Source organism: Vicugna pacos, unplaced genomic scaffold, assembly GCF_048564905.1.
Source record: "Vicugna pacos unplaced genomic scaffold, VicPac4 scaffold_20, whole genome shotgun sequence".
NCBI classification, from domain to species: domain Eukaryota; kingdom Metazoa; phylum Chordata; class Mammalia; order Artiodactyla; family Camelidae; genus Vicugna; species Vicugna pacos.
The window spans coordinates 81,077,879-81,102,200 of record NW_027328741.1 but is presented as its reverse complement, the minus strand read 5'-3'; positions in this window follow the sequence as shown (position 1 = coordinate 81,102,200).

Genomic DNA, 24,322 nt, shown 5'->3' with positions numbered 1-24,322 from the left:
AATGGCCCTCAGTTGAAAGATTGTTTATTGAATTTAGGAATCAGTATTTAGGCAGGGGAAAGAGGAAAACCATCTGAATGTGAAGAGGATCACTAGTTATCTTTTATTATATTATTTTAATCAACTGAATTTATTGACTCACTGTAGGGCTTTCAAGAATCACTATGAGAAATTGCTATTTTGCCTTTTGACTGAGAGGTGGTTCAAGTTTGAGCTCATCGAATCATTAAGGGCTACTTAGCACTTACGTGCAGAATTTCCACAGCCCTTCTGACTTTCAGTGAACTCACTGAGAGAAAAACACCAAAGCTGCTAAACACATAAAACAATTGAGTGATGTGATAACTTTTCTGTTACAATTATACTGATGCTCATTACAGCTCGCCATTCTGAACATCTCAAATGCCATCAGGTTTATGATTCTATAAATCTGCAGAATGCATCACTGTGAAGTAATGGTCATCTGTTTCCAAATTAAAATGGTATCATAACACTGGGGACCAATATGCATGAAGTTGTTAACTCTTATAAGTAAACCATTAAACAACGGGAAAATCCTTCTCTGATTTGCTATTTCTGAAATAGCTATGAATTTAAAGAATTTCAAAGAAAAAAAAAAGAATTCCAAAGAGGTGAAGATAATTTTTTTCACTTCTTATATTGGGAAATATATTAAGATGTTGCAGACTTCTTGATCCAGTCTTGACTGCAGATGTGGTTAGAGCGAAACACAGTGGGATGTGTAAGGAATACAATCATCACTTTTAAATTAATAAATGAGGAGTTTCCGAGTAGGCATTCCTGAACAGAGGACACATAAAATGAATTAACATGTATTAGAGAGACAAAAGTTCTAAGACCATGTCAGAAAAAAAAATGTATTACACCAGCTGGACTGGAATCCTGCCATTGGGTCCTTTATTTCTGTAGAAAAGGACACAAGCCAACAGAAAAATTTCCACACAACTCTTTGCTATAGGCAAACATGATATAAATTCAGCTTCTGAACGTAGCTTCTGAAGTAGAATCCAAGAAAGACTATAACTCCACAGGTCAAAACATTTCACCTGTCTTCTATTCCCGACACCCAGCTCATCCACATGGTACCTGGAAGAACCACGTCACCCCAGAAAGTAGGTACCTGTGTTACTGCTGAGAAGAAACACAGAAACAGGGAGCAGTGGTGGAGGAGGTCCCGGGGAGGACGGGGCCGCCGGCCGCCCCTGGAGCCGGACCCAGCGACCTGCAACTGCTCCTCCGCCCGGTCCTCGGAGTGTAGGTGCCGCTCCTTGTTCCCGCAGCAGCAGCTGCTTTGGGGGATGCAGCCCCGAGAGAGCGCGTTGCGGATACCATCTGGATGGTGTGCGGGCTGCACCCCGTTAATCCTCCATGAACTTTTGAGATTCTGCAAGTGGAGACAGAGATCTTGTCTTGTGGCCACTGGAGATAAACCCCACGTGTAAGTGCCATTGCTTTTTCGAACTACCAAGCTGAAGGATCTGCCTCTTTCTTCTCTCCTTATGTTCCGAGTAAGGGGGCGGTTTCAGGTTTCACCCGAGAAGCTCCCAAGGTTGTGAACCAACAAACAGTCTATTTGATTAACTCCTAATTAAACAGATACCAGCGAACTGGGCACATTTACTGTGTTCAAGGGATTCAGTAAATATGTATTGAATTAATGAGTTGCCAGCACAGAAAAGAAAGACAAAAGAGGGTGTGTGCTACTTAATCTTACTGTGTCTGAGACTGAGTTTTAGACATAAATTTGGCTCTTATTAATTCCCTTCTTGCTTGGGAATCCCTTGGTGTGGTTCCTACATCCTGCAGGTTGGCTGTTTGTGAATATTTTATAAAAACGTGGTTTCCCAGGTGTGCCACAGGGGGCCCAGTGCCAATCCAAGCAGGCTTTGGTTCTTGAATCCCTTACTAATTACGTGAATTTAGGTGGGACACTTCCCCTAGACGTGTCCATTTCACTGTTCAGAGCCATTGTGTTAGTTTCTCTCTCTCTCTCTTTGGTCTTCACCATTATATGCATATAACTATAAACTTTCTTTTGGGGGCAATTGTGTGATTTCCCCACTAGGTAAGTGTTCCTCCACCTTCTCAGGGTACAGCTGCTGGTTGATGGTTTAAGTGCACCTTTGACTCTACCAGGCATCAGTAAATACTTTTCAAAATGTACCGACTTACATTTATACAAGAAGTACATTAGAGTTTTTATTTTATCTCATATCAACATCAACACTTGACATTCTGTTATTCTTTAAAGTTTTCCAATTTTAAGAGAGGGAAAAATTTCAATGACACTTTAATTTTCATTTTGCTGATTACTAGTTAGATGGAGCAAATTTTGTCTGTTGTTCATTTGGCATCCCATTTTAAGAATCTGCCCTTTCCTAGGCTAGGCCATTTTTTATTTAATTATTCAGGTTTTAAAAGCTTGATGTGCAGTGGATCTTTATAAGATATGAAGACATCAATTCTTTGTTGCTTAAACATGCACAAATAGGTTATGCACATCAGAAGATTCACTCTTATTTTTTGTAACATTGCCACTTCATGAAAATATTTCAATGTCCTCACATTGATCATTTTTGTCCTCTGACCTCTTGGCTTTGGGGGCCTTATTTAGGAAACCAGTATTTGCTTTGATAATCAGCATTTTCTCTTGCATTCTTTAATGTTTGCTTTTTACATTTATGTCTTTAATCTGTGTGGAATTTAACTATTTGTTGGTGGTTTGTTTAAAGATTCATGCATGATTTAGAAAACTCGAGAGGAGAAGGAAAGGATATTGTATTTACCCATATTTTTACTTTTCCCATTGTTCTTTCTTCCTTCCTGATGTCCCAAGATGCTTTTTTATCGTTTCCTTTCTGCTTGCAAGCACTTACATTAGTTGTTCTTTTAGCGTAGGTTCGCTGATGACAAGTTCTCTTGGTTTTCCTCCATCTGAATTCTCTGAGTCTGCCTTGACCTCTGCTTCATTTCTGAAGGATATTTTTGCTAGAAATAGAATTCAGAGCTGACAGTTCTTTTCTCTCAGCACTTGAAATATGTCCTGCCACTTCCTGCTGGTCTCCATCGTTTCCAGCGTGAAGTCCTTTGAACTGTGCTCCCCCTGCAGGTGGTTTCCCTCTGTCTGCATCTGAGATTCTTTTCTTTTTCTTCAGTTTCCAGCAGTTTGACTGTGGCATGTCTTGGCTTGGGTTTCTTTGGCTTTGTCCTTTTTGGATAAATCCTTGCTCAGGTTCTGGAATCTGTAGGTTTAAGCTCTTTGGCCAATTTAGGATAATTTCAGCTATTAGTTATTTAAGTACTTTTTCAGCCCCACCCTCTTTCTCCTTTTCCTCCAGGATCCCTAATATCTGTGTCATTTTGCTGTTGACATCTGTTGATTGTCATTTCTCATTCAAGTAAAGTTTTCCTGTTTCTTGGTTTAATAGGGATTTTTTTTTTATTGGAACCTAGACATTTGGGACATTATGTTGTGAGAGTGTAGATCTTCCTTAAATATTCTATTTTAACTAATTTCCTCTGGCACTATTCCAGTGGCAGAATGGAGAGGGTTGCTACATTCTTACCATGTGGAGGAGCAGTCAGGGTTCTCATCTAAGCTTTGTTGATGTAGAAAGGGGAGGGGCTTTTGCTATTGCCAGTTGGGGTGGCAGTTCTGACTCCAGCTTCTCCTTCAGCCCACTTCACTGGCTGCAGCGGGAGAACATGCCCGCTTTTAAGGACTCATGTGATACGATATGTTCTACCTGCTTACCACTGGGTCATCTCCTATTTTATGGCCTGTAAACTTCATAATATCTGCTAAGTCTCTTTTTCCACGTCACATATCATATTCCCATATTCTAGGGTATAGAGCATAGACCTTTATGCTCACCACACTGCAGAACTGAACTTTTCAATAAAAATAATATCCAGGTCACGAATATGAGCAATCTATATAATTTTATATTTACTATATTAAATTAATCAAAAAGGAAACAGGTAAATTGCTATTAATAATACTAAGTATGTTTTATTTAACCCAATATATCCAAACTATCATCATTTCAATATAATTAGTATAAACATTCTTATTGACAAATTTACATGCATCTCTCATACTAAGTACTTTAAACTTACAGCACATCTTAATTTAGACTAACCGCGTTTCAGGTGCTCAGTAGCTTACGTGTGGCTTGTGGCTACCATATTGAACAGCTTGGGTTTAGACTGCTTTGGTCAATAAAACCTACAAATTTCTTTTCTTTCCTGACTTGGTCCAGTGTCAAATGTGGTATGACGTTTTTACTAGCCTCACAAGCTAAGGTTGTTTGCTTTGTTCCTTAGTTTACTCTGAATGTTCATAAATAAATAAAGATAATATGCTACTTAAAAGATTGATATAACCAACTGAGCATGGTGTTTTGGGCATGGGGTGTTGGGAAGGATTCTTATTATCAGTGCAATAAAGTTACAGGTTGCTGGTTTATTCAGACATTCTCCGTATTTAACCAATTTTGATAATTCAGAATTTTCTAGAATCTATTGATTTTTCATTTTCAGTTTAACAGTCTTACAAATCTATAGATATTATTTTATTTTTATCTGGTTTTGTTTATCATTAAGTATAACCTTTTGCATGAAATTTATAGAAGGATATACTATGTAAAGTAAAACATTATTTTTCAGTATGTAGCTCATTACATTTTTATATTTAATCAGTATAACCAACACCATAATCAGAATATAGGACATTTTCATCATTGTAACAAGTTTTTTTCTGCCTCATTGCAGTTAATTATTTCTTCTTTCCTGGCTCTGGAAACCAATCTTCTGCTTTTAATCACTAAAGAATAAATTTTTTGTTTATAGAATTTTATGTAAATTCAGTCAGACAGTATGCAATCTTTTGTGTCCAACTGAGTATTTTTAGCATCATTCTTTTGAAATTCATACACTGTAATGAATGTATCAGTAATTCAGTCTTCCTACTTCAGAGTTGTATTCCACTACATGGATGTGCCACAACTATTTACCTATCCCCTTTTAGAGTTGCAAATTTTCAATCATATTTTCTTCTATAAATTGTGTAATTTTAGTTTTTTGTTTGTTTGTTCACTCTTTGGCTCATTTTGAATTAATTTTTCTGTATAGTGTCTGGCTCAAGATTAATTTTTCTAAACATAAATCTAGTTGCATTTCAAACTTTATTAAAAAGATGAGTCTGCAGTTTGAAAAGTGTGCTGTTTCTCGACTCACTGGGTTTTTTAAAGTCAGGTAGTATCAGTCAAATAAGCTTCTTTTTCAAAATTATTTTGTCTAGATACCTCTTTGTATATTACAGCTTGGATTTTCCTATAAATATTAGAATCAGCTTAACATTGTAACTGAGACTGCACTGAATCTATCAGTCAATCATGTGATAATTGACAACTTAATAATATTGAATCTTTCAATTTATGAATCTGGTATAAATTTTCATTAATTTAAGTCATCTTTATTTTCTCTCAGTGATGTTTTATCATTTTCAGCATCTTGCACATGTTTTGTTACATTATTTCTAAGTCTTTTATGTTTCCAGATTCTATTATACATGCTATTTCTCAAAATTTCATTTTCCATTTTGTTATTGTTAGCATATAAAAATAAAATTCTCTTGATTTACTCATTTTTCAGTTCTGATAATTTTTTTATAAATGCTTTAGAATTTTATACAGTAGGTCAAGTTAGCTGATGGTGTTGTGTTAATCTTAGTTTTTAAAGGTTTCTTGTCTTTTCTATCATTTAATAACAGAGCAGTGACATTTGTCTATTTCTCCTTCAAGTTTTGTCAACTCTTTGCTTATGTATTTGAAGTTTGATTGTTGAATATATAGACATCCAGGATTCCTATGTCTTAATGTTAATTGATTGGTGTTCTCCTTTATACTTAATAATATTCCTCTCCCTTAAGCTTATGTGGTATGATACTAATGTAACCACTCTACCTTTGTTATGATTACTGGTCGTGTGGTATATGACCTCTTTAACCAATATTTTACTTATAATCGAACTTTTTTCTTTGTATTAAAGATATTTAATTTGGCTTTTTCACAGACAGCATAAAGTTTTATTTTGCATTCTTCCAGTTTGATAATCTGTGTTTATTTGGAATATTTAAATAGTTTGTAGTTAATAAAATGTTTTGGATAAGAGTGAATTTGAGTTTAATTCTACCAGATCTCTATGTGTTGCTGGTTTACTGATGGGCACAGACCCTCCGGTTCCCTTGGCAGGGCTGATGATGGGGTGTGGGTGGGAGGAGTTGAACCCACGTCCACGTGGGACAGGAATGCCCCAGTCCACGGCCAGGGTCACAGCTTTTACTTTTAGACCATGTCATGTCAATGGAATCTAAATGTTTTCCACCTGTATGAGCTCGAGGAATAATCAGTCGTAAACTCCCCAAGGTTGTTTTTCACCCTTACCTTGTGAAGTTTGAGCTTCATGATGAAGGTTAATATATGTAGATTCACATAGTATGTAATCTTTTAAGACCAGCTACTCTCCATCAAAATAATATGCCTGTGATCCAATCGAGCTGTTGCATGCATCAATAGTTTATTCCTTTTTATTGTTCAGTAGCATTCTTTGTATGGACGTGGCAGAGCTTTTGGTTTTGTTTTAAATATGTTAACTCGTTGAAGAACATTTGAGCTGCTTCCGCATTTGAAGATTTAACAGAGTTTTTGTAAATATTTATATACAGGTTTTTGTGTAAACATAAATCTTCTTTTCTCAGGGGCGTATACTAGTGAGCATCATTGTCAGGTCATGTGGTAGTCTATGTTTAACTCTATAAGAAATTGCCAACAGATTTTTCCAGAGTAGTTACACTATTTTGCATTGCTATCAGCAATTTATGAGGGGGAGGGTGTAGCTCAGTGGTAGAGTGAGTGCTTAGCATGCACAAGGTCCTGGGTTCAATTCCCAGTACCTCCATTAGAGATAAATTAATAAAATCAATGTAATTACAGCCCCCCCAAAAAAGATGCTTAAAAAAACCCATTTATGAGAGCTTAGTATGGATGTGTGTAGCTATGTGGGTGTATATGTATTGTCATATATGTGTAGGTCATCAGTACTTTTAATTCTGTCTGTTATAATAAACATGCAGTGATAGCCTATAGTGGTTTTAATCTGCATTTTCTTCATGCCTATTGATGTCAAAATCTTTTCATCTTCTCTAAGTACCACTTTAAAATAAAATTATGGTGTCATATATTATCTCTAAGCCATATAAACCTGCTAATTTTTATTTTAGTTTTTGTCTTTTTTATTGAATGAAAGGTTCTTTAAATATTATAGTGCTTTACAGGTTTCATAAGTTCCACACAGATGATTTCATATAATCTGATAAAACCCCTTTTTCCCCATCCCTATATTGCCCCTCGTCCCCTTATCTCTCCCCACGGATAACCACTAGTTTTTTATCTATGTTCGTGAATCTGCTTTTTTTTTGCTGATTTATTCACTAGTTTGCTGTATTTTTTAGATTCAATGTATAAATGATGTTGTACAGTATTTGTCTTTATCTGTCTGGTTTATTTCATTTAGCATAATGCCCTCCAAGTCCATCCATGTTGCTGCAAATGGCAAAATTTCATTCTTTTTATGGCTGAATAGTATTTCATTATATATACACCACATCTTCTTTATCCAGTCCTCTGTTGATGGACTGTCAGTTTGCTTCAACACTTTGGCAATTGTAAATAATACTACTATGAACATTAGGATTCATGTACCTTTTCGAATTTATGTTTTTGCCTTTTTCAGCTGTATATTCAAGAGTGGAATTGCTTATTTTTAAATCATTGTCAGTGCTTACCTAATTGCATGTAGAATAAATTCATATTTGACTTGTACATTTTGACAGCCGTCTTTCTTATCATTAAATATTTTTGTGTTTAAGAATTCTATTTTGCATTTGCAATTTGAATGTTATTTTTCTTTCATGCTTATATTATATTAGTTACTGTTATTTTTCTCTTCCCACTACTTTCTGTCCAGTATTTCAACAATTTTATGGTTTTCTTCATCATATCACTCCCTGACCCACCTCCCACTCTAAACCAGTCCTAAGCCATCATGAGAAGTGTCTGCACCTTGAAGTGGTTGGGTATCTATTGCTTAAGTGTTCTATCTCGAGTGGAAACTTTAACCTTGGTTTCTAATACTGAATCTGACTTTCTGCTTTGTAGAGTTTTGAGTCTGGGTCATTTCAGAAAATTTGATTCCTTGGCCTTTATTCCCTGCTCTCAGATGGGGGTACAGCCACTTCACAACTTTTGTCCATTTAGGGTTTTGCACTCTCTGCTCAGCTTATAATCTTTTGAGATAATCATACATTTTTAATTCTACACATGGTCATTTCTTTTGATTTTATTTTACTACTTTTGATTTTATTTTATTACTTTACTGAAGTACAGTTACAGTATGTCAGTTTCTGGTGTACAGCATCTTGCCCCAGTCATGCATATACATACATATATTTGTTTTTGTTTTCACTCTTTTTCATTAAAGATTATTACAAGATATTGAATATCATTCACTGTGCTATACAGAAGATACTTGTTTTTTTATCTACTTTTATATGTAGTGACTAATGTTTGCAAATATCGAACTCCCAAATTTATCCCTTCCTAACCTTTTTCTTTCAGTGACCAAAAGATTGTTTACTATGTCTGCAAGTCTGTTTCTATTTTGTAGATGAGTTCACTAGTGTCCTCTGTTTTTCTCTTTTTTAGATTCCACATATGAGTGATATCATATGGCATTTTTCTTTCTCTTCCTAGCTTACTTCACTTAGAATGATAATCTCCAGGTCCATCCATGTTACTGCAAATGGCATTATTTTATTATTTTTTATGGCTGAGTAGTGTTCCATTGTATAAATATACCACAACTTCTTTATCCAATCACCTGTTATGGGCATTTAGATTGCTTCCGTATCTTGGCTATTGAATAAGGTAATAAGGTGCTGCTATGAACATTGGGGTACATATATCTTTTAAAATTAGAGTTCCCTCTAGATATATGCCCAGAAGTGGGATTGCTGAATCATGTGGTAAGTCTATTCCTAGTCTTTTGAGGACTCTCCATACTGTTCTCCATAATGGCTGCACCAAACTGCATTCCCACCTTCAGTGTAGGAGGGTTCCCTTGTCTCCACAGCCTCTCCAGCATTTATTGTTTGTGGATGTTTGAATGATGGCCATTCTGGCTGGTGTGAGGGGATATCTCACTGTAGTTTTGACCAGTATTTCTCTGATAAATAGCGATATTGAGCATTTTTTTGATGGTTGTATTTTTATATACCCCAATCATACCTTTTAGTTAGCTCTTTCAATACATTTTCTCTACTATTGCCATGATTTGGGCCAGAGGTGTCTCCTAAATTCTTAGGTCATCTGGAATTTTTCCAAGTGTTCTAATGGTCTATGCTAGCTCTGTAATCCTATGTAAACACCTCAAGTTGACCTAGAGCATCAATTCACTGCATGTTACACCTATGGATATGCATCTCATTCTGTGATGTTAGCATTCACCTGTGTTCACACACTATTTAATTTCAATAGAAATTAATTTTAAAGACCTGCTGTATAGCACAGGGAACTATATTCAATTTCTTATAAAAGCTATAATGGAAAAGAATCTGAAAATATATGTATGTATATGCATAACTCAATCGATTTGCTATACACCTGAAACTAACATTGTAAATCAACTACACTTTAATTAAAACAAATAAAATTTTAAAAAAAGAAAAAGGAAATTAATTTTTTATTTAATCATTGTATTTTATTTTATTATTATTTATTATTGAAGTACAGCCAGTTTACAATGTTGTGTCAATTTCTGGTGTACAGCATGTTTCAGTCATACACAGACATACATAGACTCTTTGTCATATTCTTTTTCATTATAGGTCACTGTAAGACATTGAATACAGTTCCCTGTGCTACACAGGTTGGTGACCCAGAATGTCTCCAGAAAAAATTATACACCCATGGGATCTTGTGTCAAAAGCAGTCACAAGGTCTGAAAGACAAATACACCTATGTCATCACCTCACTTTAGCTAAGATTTACTTACATGTGATACCTTGAAAATGTGTTGCCTGTGTAAAGTAAATGGGCTTCCAAGGATTAAGTGTGATAAAGTAATTTCACACCATCTTTATGAGGCTAGCCATCACAAAGGAAGTGTGGTTTAATGGAAGAATTACTTACCTAATTATCAGACACGAATACATTACATTGAAAGATTGTGTTTCAATTTTTCATTGAAAAATTGCTAAGACCAAATCAAGTTCTTATAATTATATATAGAATTAGCAATGAGTTCCCTAAAAGGATTTTTTTCCTAATTGTATTTTGTCATTACTTTGTGGTCCAGAAAGCTCTGATTAAAATCGGGATTTAGATTCTAAATGTATTATTAATGATTGGCAGAAATCTTATCTGGGAGTAATTAGTATTTAAGATTAGTATTTAAGCTCTCTCTAATTGAAAACAAATTTTGATCATGAGTACTAGAAAGCATACTTAGTACATTTTCTGACTTTAATATATATACAGCTTACACTATATCTCATTTTCTTAATAGTAGTTATATAAGAATCACTTAATGAACATTTTTTATCCATAAATATTATTGAATTCTGCAAAGCAGCACAGGTTAAATAAATTTGTATAAATTTATATTTATATAAATTAAATCAACTGAAACATAATATGAGGGTATGTAACACCAAAGTTATAGTTAAGTTTCTAAATAAAAGTTACTAGCTCTCTCCTATTTGAACTTAAGCCCACAAAATCATTTTTCTCCTATAACCTCTTAACGGCATTATTAAATTTCAACTACAAAGCTTGAGAAAAGTGCAGCAATGACTTCTGCCCAGGCAGTCTAGGCTAACTTGTATATTTCTACTGATTTTCTGTCTACTCGCTCGGTCAGTTACTGAGGGAGTGGTGCTGAAGTCTTCAGCTGTAATTGTGGATTTATCTATTTTCCCCCAGTTCTGTCAGTTGTTGCTTTGTAAATCTTGAAGCTCTTTTTTGAGGGACATAAATATTTGAGTTCACTATGCCTTCTTGATAAACTGAGCTCTTTTATCATTAAGAAGTGACCCTCTTTATCCCAGGTAAAATTCTTTGCTCTAAAACTTATTTTCTCTGATAGTAATACAACCACTACAGTTTTCTTTTGACTAATGTTAACATGATTGTTTTCTATCCTTTTATTGTAAAACTCTTTGGTTGCTATTTAAAGTGAGTTTCTTGCAGGTAACATGCAATTTGATACTGTTTATTCATCTAATCTGAGAATCTCTGCATTTAGTGGGGGTTTTTTAGACATTTACACTTAATGTGATTATGGATATGTTGAGTTTCATTTTATTCTCATGCTTTTTTTTCATTTGTCCCATTTTTTCTTTGATATTTCCTCCTCTTTTCTGGCCTCTTTGGGGATTAACTGGATAGTATTTTATATCTTTTATTTGTTGACTTATTAGGTATAGCTCTTTTTGTGCATTTAATGGTTGATTTATGTTTTATCCTTGATACCACTTTGATTTCTCATTTTATTTGCTTTATTTTTCTCTCACTCAATATGTGTACATATTTAAATTTAGGAATGTAGTTTCTATTCACTTACATATTACATAAATATTTTATATTTATATACTATGAGTAATTATTTGAGTTTTTTGAGGTATAGTCATTTATAATATTATACTAATTTCAGGTGTATATTATAATGATTTAATATTTTTATAGATTGTACTCCATTTATAGTTATTATAAAATATTGACAATATTCTCTGTGTTGTACAATATATCCTTGTAGCTTATTTATTCTATACCCAGTCGTTTGTACCTTCTAACTCCCTACCCATGTTTTGCACCCCCTTCCCTTTCTCCAATGGTAACCAGTAGTTTAGTCTCTGTATCTGTGAATCTGTCTAGTTTTGTTGTATTCACTAGTTTGTTTTATTTTTTAGATAACACATATAAGTGATAGCAAAAGATATGTCTTTCTCTAACTTATTTCACTAGCATAATACCTTCTAGTCCATCCATATTGCCGCAAGTGGCAACATTTCTTTCTTTTTTATGGCTGAATAATCTTCCATTGTATACATTTACACCACTTCTTACCCAGTCATCTGCTGTTGGGCACTAGGGTTGCTTCCATACCTTGGCTATTGTAAATAAAGCTGCTATGGACATTGAGGTGCATGTATCTTTTTGAATTAGTGTTGTTGTTGTTTTTTTGTTCAGATATATTCCCCAGAATGGAATTGCTTATTTTTGAATTTTAAATTTTAAATTTAAAGACAAACATTCTGGGGGCTCATCTTCCTTGTGCAGGACCCCTGAGCTGGGGGGCCTGATGTGGGGCTAGGAGCCCTTGCTTCTTGGGGGCAGCCTCAGCAATCGTAGTTACTCTCTTGTCTGTGGGTTGCCCACCTTGGGGTGCAGGACTTGACTCCAGCATTACTCTGCCCCTCCTGCCCATCTCATTGTGGCTCTTTCTTTGTATCTTTGGCTGTAGAAGATCTTTTCTGGTAGGTTCTGGTCTTTTTCATCAATAGTTGTTCTGTAAATAATTGTAATTTCGGGGTGCCCATGATGGAGGTGAGCTCAGGGTCCTTCTCCTCTGCCATCTTAGGAACTTCAACCCGCATATAATTATTTTTGAACCAGTTGAGAATGAACTGCACACATGAGGCCTATGTAACTAAAAAGCCAGTACTCTTTGTGCATAAATGAACCGACTCCCATTAGTGGGGCACTGGGGTCGTCTGAAAGGGCTAGAGGAGCTACCCGAGCTCATCCCTCTCCAGTCCCTCTCCGTGATTCCACTTTAGTAGCTTGAAGCCAGCTGTTGGGAGGATCCTCAACCCGTAAATGGATTAGGATTAGCCTTGTAAACACTCCATGAATCTTCCTTCACCCTCCCACTCTTAACGCCACAACAATAAATTATCCAATTCATAGTATCCCCTGATTTGGTATTAGACATTGCAGCAACTAAACAAGGAAAGAAGGTTAAAAAGGAAAAAAAAAAAGGCAGGTCTTAATTTTCTACCAGTCGGCTTTCTCATGCTTTTCTTTCCAATTTGATTCAGCAACATCTGATTCAGTTCACAGCAACTATAAATGAGTACTCAGAGTACAACCTTTCTTTTCTTACCAACTCCAGAAGGAGCCGCTGTTGAAGTCTTCCTGTGGACGGGCTATGACTCCTGCAGCCCCCACTGTTGCTGTCTTGTGATAAGCCGTCCAGTGTGAATCATTCTTTGGTTTAAAAAGGTAGAATGGACTCCATCAAAAATGCGCATCTTTTTGCCTAATGGTGTTGCACTTAGAAAATTGCTTCTTCTGCTTAATATTTTTAAAATTTTTGTTCAACTAGAGAAGAAAATGTAATCAATCACTTACCATGTTTGTGTGTGCATAATATTAAAAGCTCAGTAACCCCAAAGACTCAATTTTGTGGTGAGAATGTCTTTTTTTTATTAGTTGTGGTGAAATATATGTCAGATGAAATTTACCATTTTAACCAATTTTCAGTGTGCAGGCCAGTGGTGTTAAGCGTGTTCACCTTGTGCACATAATCGCCAGAACCTTATCATCTTGCAAAACTGAAGCTTTGTGCCCTTTAAGCTGTTCCCCACTTACACTTTCTGCTCTTCTTGGCAACCATCTACTTCCTTTCTCTATGAATTTGACTACTCTTGGGTCCTCAGATAAATGATATCATACATTATATATCTTGTTGTGATTGGTTTAAAACCCAAAGCACAATGCCCTCAAGGTTCATCCATGTTGTTGCCTGTGCCAGAATTTCCTTTCTTTTACAAGACTGAATAATATTCCACTGCGTACATGTACCATATTTTGTTTTTCCATTCATTCATACATGGACACCGGAGTTGCTTCCACTTTTTGGCTATTGTGAATAATGCTGCTATGAACATGGGTGTGCATATGTTATATTTTTTAATTAACCTAAGAGATTGACTTAGTAATGGCACAGACTCCAAATTCTTAAACTTAAATAAATTTTCAAGTTGAAATAGTGAAGCTGGCTCTTTTTTACCTTTCCCCTTCTCTGATCTGGGACATTTCACTTATGTCTGGGAAAAAGATTTCCATTTCAGAAAACCCAGAATTCCAAAAGCTGTGAATTTCAGTGTCATCACAAAAGCTATACATACTAAAATAAACAAGGATCCTTTTCTCTCCCCTTATTATCTAAGACCAAACCTTCAGCTTTTTGTCTAGATTTATCCATGCATTATCCCATCAGAATTGTCTACTGTCTTATAATGATTTGAACAATAGATGGAATCTCTTTTTTCTTATTCAGGAATCACAGTTACTCTGAAACCTGGACTCCTTTGCATCATACTTTATTGTGAGTAAAATTATGCTCAGTTTTGTTTTTTTTTTTACATTTTTTATTGATTCATGATCATTTTACAGTGTTGTGTCAAATTCCAGTGTTCAGCACAATTTTTCAGTCATTCATGGACATATACACACTCATTGTCATATTTTTTCCTCTGTGATTTATCATAACATTTTGTGTATATTTCCCTGTGCTATACAGTGTAATCTTGTTTATCTATTCTACAATTTTGAAATCCCAGTCTATCCCTTCCCACCCTCTACCCCCCCCCGGTAACCACAAGCCTGTATTCTCTGTCTGTGAGTCTATTTCTGTCCTGTATTTATGCTTTGCTTTTGTTTGTTTTTGTTTTTTAGATTCCACATATGAGCGATCTCATATGGTATTTTTCTTTCTCTTTCTGGCTTACTTCACTTAGAATGACATTCTCTAAGATCATCCATGTTGCTGCAAATGGCATTATGTTGTCAGTTTTTATGGCTGAGTAGTATTCCATTGTATAAATATACCACATCTTCTTTATCCAGTCCCCGGTTGACGGACATTTAGGTTGTTTCCATGTTTTGGCTATTGTAAATAGTGCTTCTATGAACATTGGGGTGCAGGTGTCATCCTGAAGTAGATTTCCTTCTGGGTACAAGCCCAGGAGTGGGATTCCTGGGTCCTATGGTAAGTCTATTCCTAGTCTTTTGAGGAATCTCCATACTGTTTTCCATAGTGGCTGCACCAAACTGCATTCCCACCAGCAGTGTAGGAGGGTCCCCCTTTCTCCACAGCCTCTCCAGCATTTGTCATTTGTGGATTTTTGAATGATGGCCATTCTGACTGGTGTGAGGTGATACCTCATTGTAGTTTTGATTTGCATTTCTCTGATAATTAGTGATATTGAACATTTTTTCATGTGCTTTTTGATCATTCGTATGTCTTCCTTGGAGAGTTGCTTGTTTAGGTCTTCTGCCCATTTTTGGATTGGGTTGTTTATTTTTTCCTTATTGAGTCATATGAGCTGCTTATATATTTTGGAGATCAAGCCTTTGTCGGTTTCACTTGCAAAAATTTTCTCCCATTCCAAAGGTTTTCTTCTTGTTTTATTTCTGGTTTCCTTTGCTCTGCAGAAGCTTGTAAGTTTCATTAGGTCCCATTTGTTTATTCTTGCTTTTATTTCTTCTAGGAGAAAATTTTTGAAATGTATGTCAGATAATGTTTTGCCTATGTTTTCCTCTAGGAGGTTTATTGTCTCTTGTCTTATGTTTAAGTCTTTAATCCATTTTGAGTTGATTTTTGTATAAGGTGTAATGGTGTGTTCTAGCTTCATTGTTTTACATGCTGCTGTCCAGTTTTCCCAACACCATTTGCTGAAGAGACTGTCTTTATTCCATTGTATATTCTTGCCTCCTTTGTCAAAGATGAGTTGACCAAAAGTTTGTGGGTTCATTTCTGGGCTCTCTATTTTGTTCCATTGGTCTATATGTCTGTTTTGGTACCAATACCATGCTTTCTTGATGACTGTAGCTCTATAGTATTGTCTGAAGTCTGGGAGAGTTATTCCTCCAGCCTCTTTCTTTCTCTTCAGTAATGCTTTAGCAATTCTAGGTCTTTGATGGTTCCATATAAATTTTATTATGATTTGTTCTAGTTCTGTGAAATATGTCCTGGGTAATTGGATAGGGATTGCATTAAATCTGAAGATTGCTGTGGGCAGTGTTATCATTTTAACAATATTGATTCTTCCAATCCAAGAGCATGGAATATCTTTCCATTTTTTAAAGTCTTCTTTAATTTCCTTCATCAATGGTTTATAGTTTTCTGTATATAATACTTTCGACTCCTTGGTTAGATTTATTCCCAGATATTTTATTACTTTGGGTGCTATTTTAAAGGGGATTGTTTCTTTACTTTCTTTTTCTGTTGATTTATCATTAGTGTAAAGAAAGGCAACTGATTTTTGAATATTAATTTTGTAACCTGCTACCTTGCTGAATTCTTCGATCAGCTCTAGTAGCTTTTTTGTGGACCTTTTAGGGTTTTCTATATATAGTAACATGTCGTCAGCATATAATGACACTTTTACCTCTTATTTTCCAATTTATATCCCTTTTATTTCTTTCTCTTGCCTGATTGCTATGGCTAGGACTTCCAGGAATATATTGAATAGGAGTGGTGATAGTGGGCATCCTTGTCTTGTCCCAGATTTTAGTGGGAAGCTTTTGAGTTTTTCACCATTGAGAACTATGCTGGCTATAGGTTTGTCATATATAGCTTTTATTATGTTGAGATATGTTCCCTCTATACCCACTTTGGTGAGAATTTTTATCATAAATCGGTGTTAAATTTTACCAAATGCTTTTTATCCATCGATTGAGATGATCATGTGGTTTTTGTCCTTTCTCTTGTTGATGTGATGTATTACATTGATTGATTTGCATATGTTGAACCAGCCTTGTGTCCCTGGGATGAACCCCACTTGGTCATGATGTATAATCTTTTTTATGTGTTGTTGGATTCTATTTGCTAAAATTTTGGTGAGGATTTTGGCATCTATGTTCATTGGTATTGGCCTATAATTCTCTTTTTTTGTAGTGTCTTTGCCTGGTTTTGGTATCAGGGTGATGGTGGCTTCATAGAATGAGTTTGGGAGTATTCCCTCCTTTTCAATCATCTGGAAGAGTTTGAGAAGGACTGGTATGAGTTCTTCTTTGTATGTTTGGTAGAATTCCCCTGTGAAGCCATCCGGTCCTGGACTTTTATTTGTAGGGAGGTTTTTAATTGCTATTTCTATTTCCTTTCTAGTGATCGAATTGTTCAAGTGTTCAGTTTCTTCTTGATTCAGCTTTGGTGGACAGTATGTTTCCAGAAACTTGTCCATCTCCTCTAGGTTATCCAGTTTGGTTCCATATAGTTTTTCATAATATTCTCGTATGATATTCTGTATTTCTATTTTGTTTGTTGTAATTTCTCCATTTTCCTTTCTTATTTTGCTAATTTGTGCTCTCTCTTTTTTCTTCTTTGTGAGTTTGGCCAGAGGTTTGTCGATTTTATTTACTTTTTCAAAAAACCAGCTTTTGGTTTGGTTGATTTTTTCTATGGTCTTGTTAATCTCTATTGTATTTATGCTCAGTTTTAAAAAAGAGTTTCTACTGTAGTTTTGTTTCACACACACACACACACACACACACACACACACACACATGCACGCAATTTACATGGTGGAGTTTCAGGGCAATAACCCACAGAATGCCCTCAATGTAGTTAAATGAATTGTGCTGCCTAACGAGTGAATTTCACAGATCCCTTGTGCCAGTCTTGTCTTCCTTGGTTCTGAGTGTGGTGAGGGTTGTTTTCACTATACAGCAGTAGAATTTTCACTCGTTCACAGTCATTTTATAAAAATCAAATGCAAACTCATGGTTACCTGAGGGGAAAGGGGGGAGGGAAGGATAAATTGGGACTCCAAGATTTCTAGACACTAAACTATATTCAATGCCTTAAAGTAAACTGTAATGAAAAAGAATATGAAATTGAATATATGTAGGTGTATGTGTGGCTGAAACATGATGCTGTGCACTGGAAATTGACACACAGTAACTGACTACACTTCAATTAAAAAATAAATCATTGACCAGTCATTCTCAACCACACGAGTGAAAACCTGCCCTGTGTCACGTCCGGCATGACTGATGTTATTCTCATTTGGCTTTGAAAGTGATTCTCCACATGTCTGCCTTCCTTGCAGAAGTGGTTTGCAAGTGTGTTTGTGAATGTATCCATTTCTGAGTCCTAGCTGAGTTGCCAAATGATAAGTCCTAGCTGAGTTGCCAAATGATACCAGATCTCAGTGTGCTGCTCTGTGAGAAAAGCCTCCTCTTTCACTTTATAAAAAAAGCATCAGTAACTGACAGGGATGATTTAATTGCAATCATTTCCCCTTTGAATCTCTGGACAACTTTCCTGGAGACTCTCTCGTAGGGATTTATCTGGCAAACAGATCTGTCTATACGTACTACAGGGATATGTAATTCAAAACAGATGGACGCACTATCCAAAAGAAAGACATACATGCAGATATTTAAATATTTAAACCTGGGTTTTCATGACTTGAGGATAAAAGATTACTTTTTTTATATATAGGTATATATAACTGAAGTATAGTCAGTTTACAATGTTGTGTCAATTTCTGACGTACAGCCTAATGCTTCAGTCATATGTGCACATACATACATTCATTTTCATATTCTTTTTCACCACAGGTTACTGCAAGATATTGAATATAGTTCCCTGTGCTGTACAGTATGAACTTGTTGTTTGTGTATTTTATATATAGCAGTTAGTGTCTGCAAATCTCAAACTAACGTCTGGTTTGTATAATGCCTGCAGGAACGAGTCTTAATGCGCATTTTTAATTTTGGGCACCCACCTGCCTGGCAGGCACCGGTCCTTTCAGTCCTTTGGTGTTTGCCTTCTGCAAGTTCATGACCTCCTACTGTTGAGGCTTAGATACGAGTGGGTGCTTTTTTCTTCTTTTCTTTCATACAGAGTAAGTTCCAAAAATGTACACAAATCAATGAGATCAAACTGTGAGACAAAGCTTTATGTTATGGGAATAAAGTGTTAAATTGTATATTTGAGCCGTTAGCCTGACCCACAGTCTGCACGGGGAAGCGCTACAGAAAACAGCACAGACGCACAGCGAGAAGTGTGCCCGTGACCTTGAACTCCTTCTCCTGGACATTTCTGTGAACTCAGACTCCTGCCCAGAGCTCAGCCCTTGGAGAAAAGACCCTGTTCTCCAGAACAGACTGTGTCTAGACTGCCAAGGTTTATAATCTTCCTCTGTTATGCAATATTAAACATTTCCTGAGCAAAACGTGATTTATACTCAGTTGCATGTCTCTGGAATAGATCAGTATATTAAATCATGTAATCATTTGTATTCAAAAGACCCGTTATTATGAAACAGCTGTTCATATATCTCTAAGATAAGGGAACTCCAGAAATTCTTAGGGAAGACAGAAGAAAAATATTTTCTTTGTGAAGAGAAAAATTTCCATCACAGAAACTGCCAGCTCAGGAAAATTGTGATAAAAATGGCTGATTGCTACTTCAGAACAACAAAAACTAAGAAATAGGAATAACAAAGTCATCAAACGGCACAAATAAAATTAGTAAACTTTTTTTTAGTATATTGTAAAATAAATACAAAAAGAGTAAGATTTCAAGTTCATGTACTATTACTAATTAAGGTAAATCCTTGAACACTATGCACCAGCTTAATAATTTCCTATAAAAGTATTTGCGTGTATTCTTTGTAATCTTTGAACTTGCCACAGTGTGAGTTATTATGCAAATGTAACATTTTCTTTTACGTTTGATTCGTATTTCTTTTTTTCTTTCCATTTCTTTGAACTTTCTCAGTTTCTCTTATTGCTTGTATGGGTCTGATAAATGATCAAATCACTTAAATTCATGGAACGTAAACATTTGCTTAACTATATTCAATTATACTGCCTTTTTTCAAAAGATTTGTTTCTGTGAATCTCAGACAATGTTCCCCATAAGTGTTTCTCTGCTTTTTACCACCTGGATCAATTTTAAAATATCATTTCTTTGAAAAATGTTGTATCTGAACAGTTCGATAGATCAACTTAAATTGCAGTTTCAATATAACTCATTTGATACTTTCAACTTAAATTGTAGTTTTAATACAACTAATTGACTTTAAGACCTTGGGCTAATAGGAAATTGAACTAAAGAACTAGGATTGAAAAGATTTAAATTATATGTATATATAAAGAGAGCACAAAAGATCTGGGTCACTGTTGTGGTTTAGCTCACATATTCATGTTTATATAAAATATTTTTGCTAGTTGTAAACTCCAGTTAAAATCATATACCTTTATTGTGGTCCATGTATTATGTGGACAAGATTTGTATATTTGGGTTTGTGTGTAGCTGTGTGCATATTTAAAAACAAGCCTATAACCGTACACCATTATTATTTGAAAAAGTCTGTGAACTATAAAAAGGGAAACTCAATAGTTTGGAAGGAAAATGACCGCCTTCAGTCTGGTTTAAGAAAAGCAGCGCGGAGCAGCCCAGCCTGCTTTGTCGCCCAGCGAGCACAGGCTTGTGTGTGACCAGGATACACTCACTTCACAACAGCAACGGACTTCTTTGTTTGTGTTGTTTTTAGCAGAAGAGTGAGAATTCTTAGCAATTACTACCCGCCCCTGTATTCGTTTTGAATGTTCTTATGCTTCCAAAGCCTGGAGTGTTTTCTTGTTTTCAGGTCGATTTCCATGACTTATTTTCATGACTTACATCACAATGACTTTCAGGCCCCAAACTCAGAATAATACAGAGGTTGGACTTTTTACATGCAAATCATTTTTGAAGATTAGCACTTGGCCATGGGAGAGCACCGAGTTTGACTTTCCACCTTCAAAAGGGAGGAAAGCTTGAGTTAGCTGCATGTGTTGCATATTTACTGTGTATTTAATTAGTACACTGCTGTTATGATCATTTTATTAAGTCACAATGTCATATCAAATGAAGGAGCTAAATTTTCTCTGCATCTATTATGTTCCTACACGATTCAAAATTTATGTACTTTTCAAGGTAGACGGATGCATACAGGCGTTCATGTCCAAAGACTGGCTTTGTGACTTAGTTGATATTACAGAGTATGTTGCTTCATGGTTTAAAGATCTGTGTGGATTGCTGGACTTTGTGACGTATGGTTCACTGGATGAGTTGGAAGGCTCTAGAAATTTGTCAGTGTCTTCACTGTCCGTAATCTTGTTTCACCCTCAGGGTAATCAAAAGATTGATTCAATAGTTTAGTGTCATGAGACCTTACAAAAGGATTCTATAACCCTCTGATCTTATGTTGTTTGTTACTATAATAAGTTATCAGAATTGAGTCTTGAAGAATGATGGCTCCACACGGGCTGTGCATGGCTTTGGGGCTGAGGGTGTCTGTGTTATCTCCCTGGGGACACCTTGGAGCCTGGCACCACCATGAGCACCCGGTCATTGTGGTCTGAGTGCCTGAGTCAGGATTTCCAGCTCCTGAGACAGATGTCTTCACAAAAGCTAACCCAAAATCAACTGAATGAGAATTAATTATAGAGAAAAATGAGATGAGTGAGGAAGAGCTCATGAGATGTTTGTGCTGTGATTGGTCTTGCTATTAAAATTCTGTTTTCTGATGGGTGCCTGAGAAAACCTTTGTCTTTCTTCTTATCTCTGTTTCTCGATGTAGTCAGCTCTGTTTACGTAAAGTGAAATGGAACATTCTTGGAGTGATATCTTACTTCCTATGACCACTTGGAATTCAGGGAAAATACCCTAATATTGGCATAAACACTAAAGATTCTGAGAGGCTTGCAGTGTGACTATAAAGTCTTCACAAGCCTGTCTTTGGAATCTACAGTCTTTAACCCCTGTTAACATCACTCTGAACTCTAGGGTTCTCAAAACATAATTTGAAAAATCTTCAATAGTATGTATCTATTTCTAGATTTTCAGAAATGCTAATTTTTACATGGATTAGTCCTTAACAATCTCACTTTAACATTAGAAAAAAAGGATTTAGGGAGAATTTCAGCTTCAACTTCCAATGAATTATGAGAGAATTGCTATAAAGGGTAATCATGAATTACCAGTGGGCTCCAAGCAGTGGCCGGCTAATTAAAACCTGCAGACATGTTACAGTTTGGCTTAAGCAGCTTAAAGAAACATGGACTCAGCATTGAAAAATCAGAAGATTCAAATAAAAATATTCATTTCTGGCGCTGCCTGACACGGGAGAGCATCTGCCAGTGTTAGAAATGTCTTCCCTCAAGGCCACACTCGGCTTTTGCTAAGTCGCACTGCCTCTTATAAAAGGGGGGTGTCCTGGGTGGAACCCCTGCTGGTCTCCTTTGCTTCTGTTATCAGCCTGGACCCTAGAAGCATTTGAGTTTACAGTCCCTGATGTTTGTTCCTTTTTTTAATTGAAGTGTAGTCAATTACAATGTGTCAATTTCTGGTGCACAGCATCATGTCCCAGTCATGCGTATATATACATATATTCATTTCCATAATCTTTTCCATTAAAGACTATTACAAGATGTTGAGTATAGTTCCTTGTGCTATACAGAAGAAGTTTGGTGTTTTATCTATTTTTATATATAGAAATGGAAGCAACCTAAATGTCCACTGACAGGTTTTTTTCCTAAACATGAATCTCTTCTCAATAAATGGGAAAGATTCAGAACAGAAAAATAGATACAACTAAGCTCATAGCCTTTGTAGAGATAATGAGTCAATAAAAGCAGGGTTTCATCTTTCTGGACAATGAACAGTATTAGACATGTGTTCTATTAAAACAAATAACCCACTGCAGTCAATCAGGACTTGCTGGTAGAAAGAGACCATCACAGCATTGTAAGGAAAAATTAGCAACTCTACCAAGTGTTTAAAAATTCTCTTTATGTCAGCATCATGTCAGAGGCTAAGATGAAAACTGATCCATATTCTTTCTTCACTTAAAAGGCTTTTGTGCACAGCTCTGATGAGTCAGAACCTGTGTGCTGGAATACACCTCATGGCACTATCCTAAAGTCTCTTGGCTGGTTGTAGTTGGAGGCAGATGAAAAGGGAATGCAAGATAATTTAGCAGCACAATCTAAATTGTAATCCATCACTTTCAGTGACAAATCACAGAAGTCACCTATAAAATGTTTATAAAAAGTCCAAAGTCAAAAGAAACCGCACAGTTTTGTGAATGAGTTTGGAGCTACAATGTTCATGGCTTAAAGTTAATTTGTGATCACTGAAAAGAGTTAAGTTTCATCTTTTGACTAATAATATCTTTCCCCAAATAAATTGTAGCAAAGATAATTTGCAAAGAAACTTTCTCAATCATTTCTGTATGCAGATTGGGCTCTGAGAATCCCAGCTACGATTTGACGTATTGATCTTATTCGAATACCATTTTCCTTATTGGAAAACAATTGCTCAGTTTTTATTTTGCTGGTTTTTATTACTCAAAATTTAGTAACTAGACATTAAGATATGAGGGAATCTGTAATAAAAATATGAAAAGATAAGTAAAGAAATATTATGGCATAGAGGTAAAACTGCTTCTAAATAAGATATTTTTTCAAAGCATTTCATGAAAAATCCAGCTACCTTAATCCATTTAGAATAGTTACAGAGCATTTCAAACCTTTTGAGAACCTTAGCTGCAGAAAGATTAGTCAGTCCTCTTTCTCATTTTAATCAAACATTTCAGCATGAATTCACTCACCCAATTCTAAGGGCCATTTCCTCTGAAATTATCCATAAATCTTCTATGTCCTATGGTAGAGAAATATAAAGTTTAACATTTTTAAAAAGCGTTAAAATTAAACTTTGCTGAATTTTTAGTGGAGCCCTAAGTTGAATATGACATCCACAATACTTGGGAAGCTACTGAACACTTGTAAAAAAAATTTGGATGAGACTTTCTGATGTGTGGCTCCATATATATTATTAGTCATTCTAGTTCTTTTATTTCAAGGAAACATTTTTTGACTCTTTCCAAAGCCTTTCATCTTTGGTAAAACTTTTTCCTCTATTGCTAATATGCTCCATGACCTTGAGCAAATTGTTTACTTGGCTGTAGGCTTTTGATCAACCCCATATATAATTAAGATGATAAGTGTTTGAACTTTACAGAGTCTGAAATTAATTATATATCAAAATTTTGATACCATGCATTTTTTGAGCATTTAATTTTGGAATAATTTTAGATCTGTTGAAAAGCTGCAAAGATAATAGAGAGTTTTGGTTTACTTTTCATTCAGCTTTATAGTGTTGATCTATTTGTCAA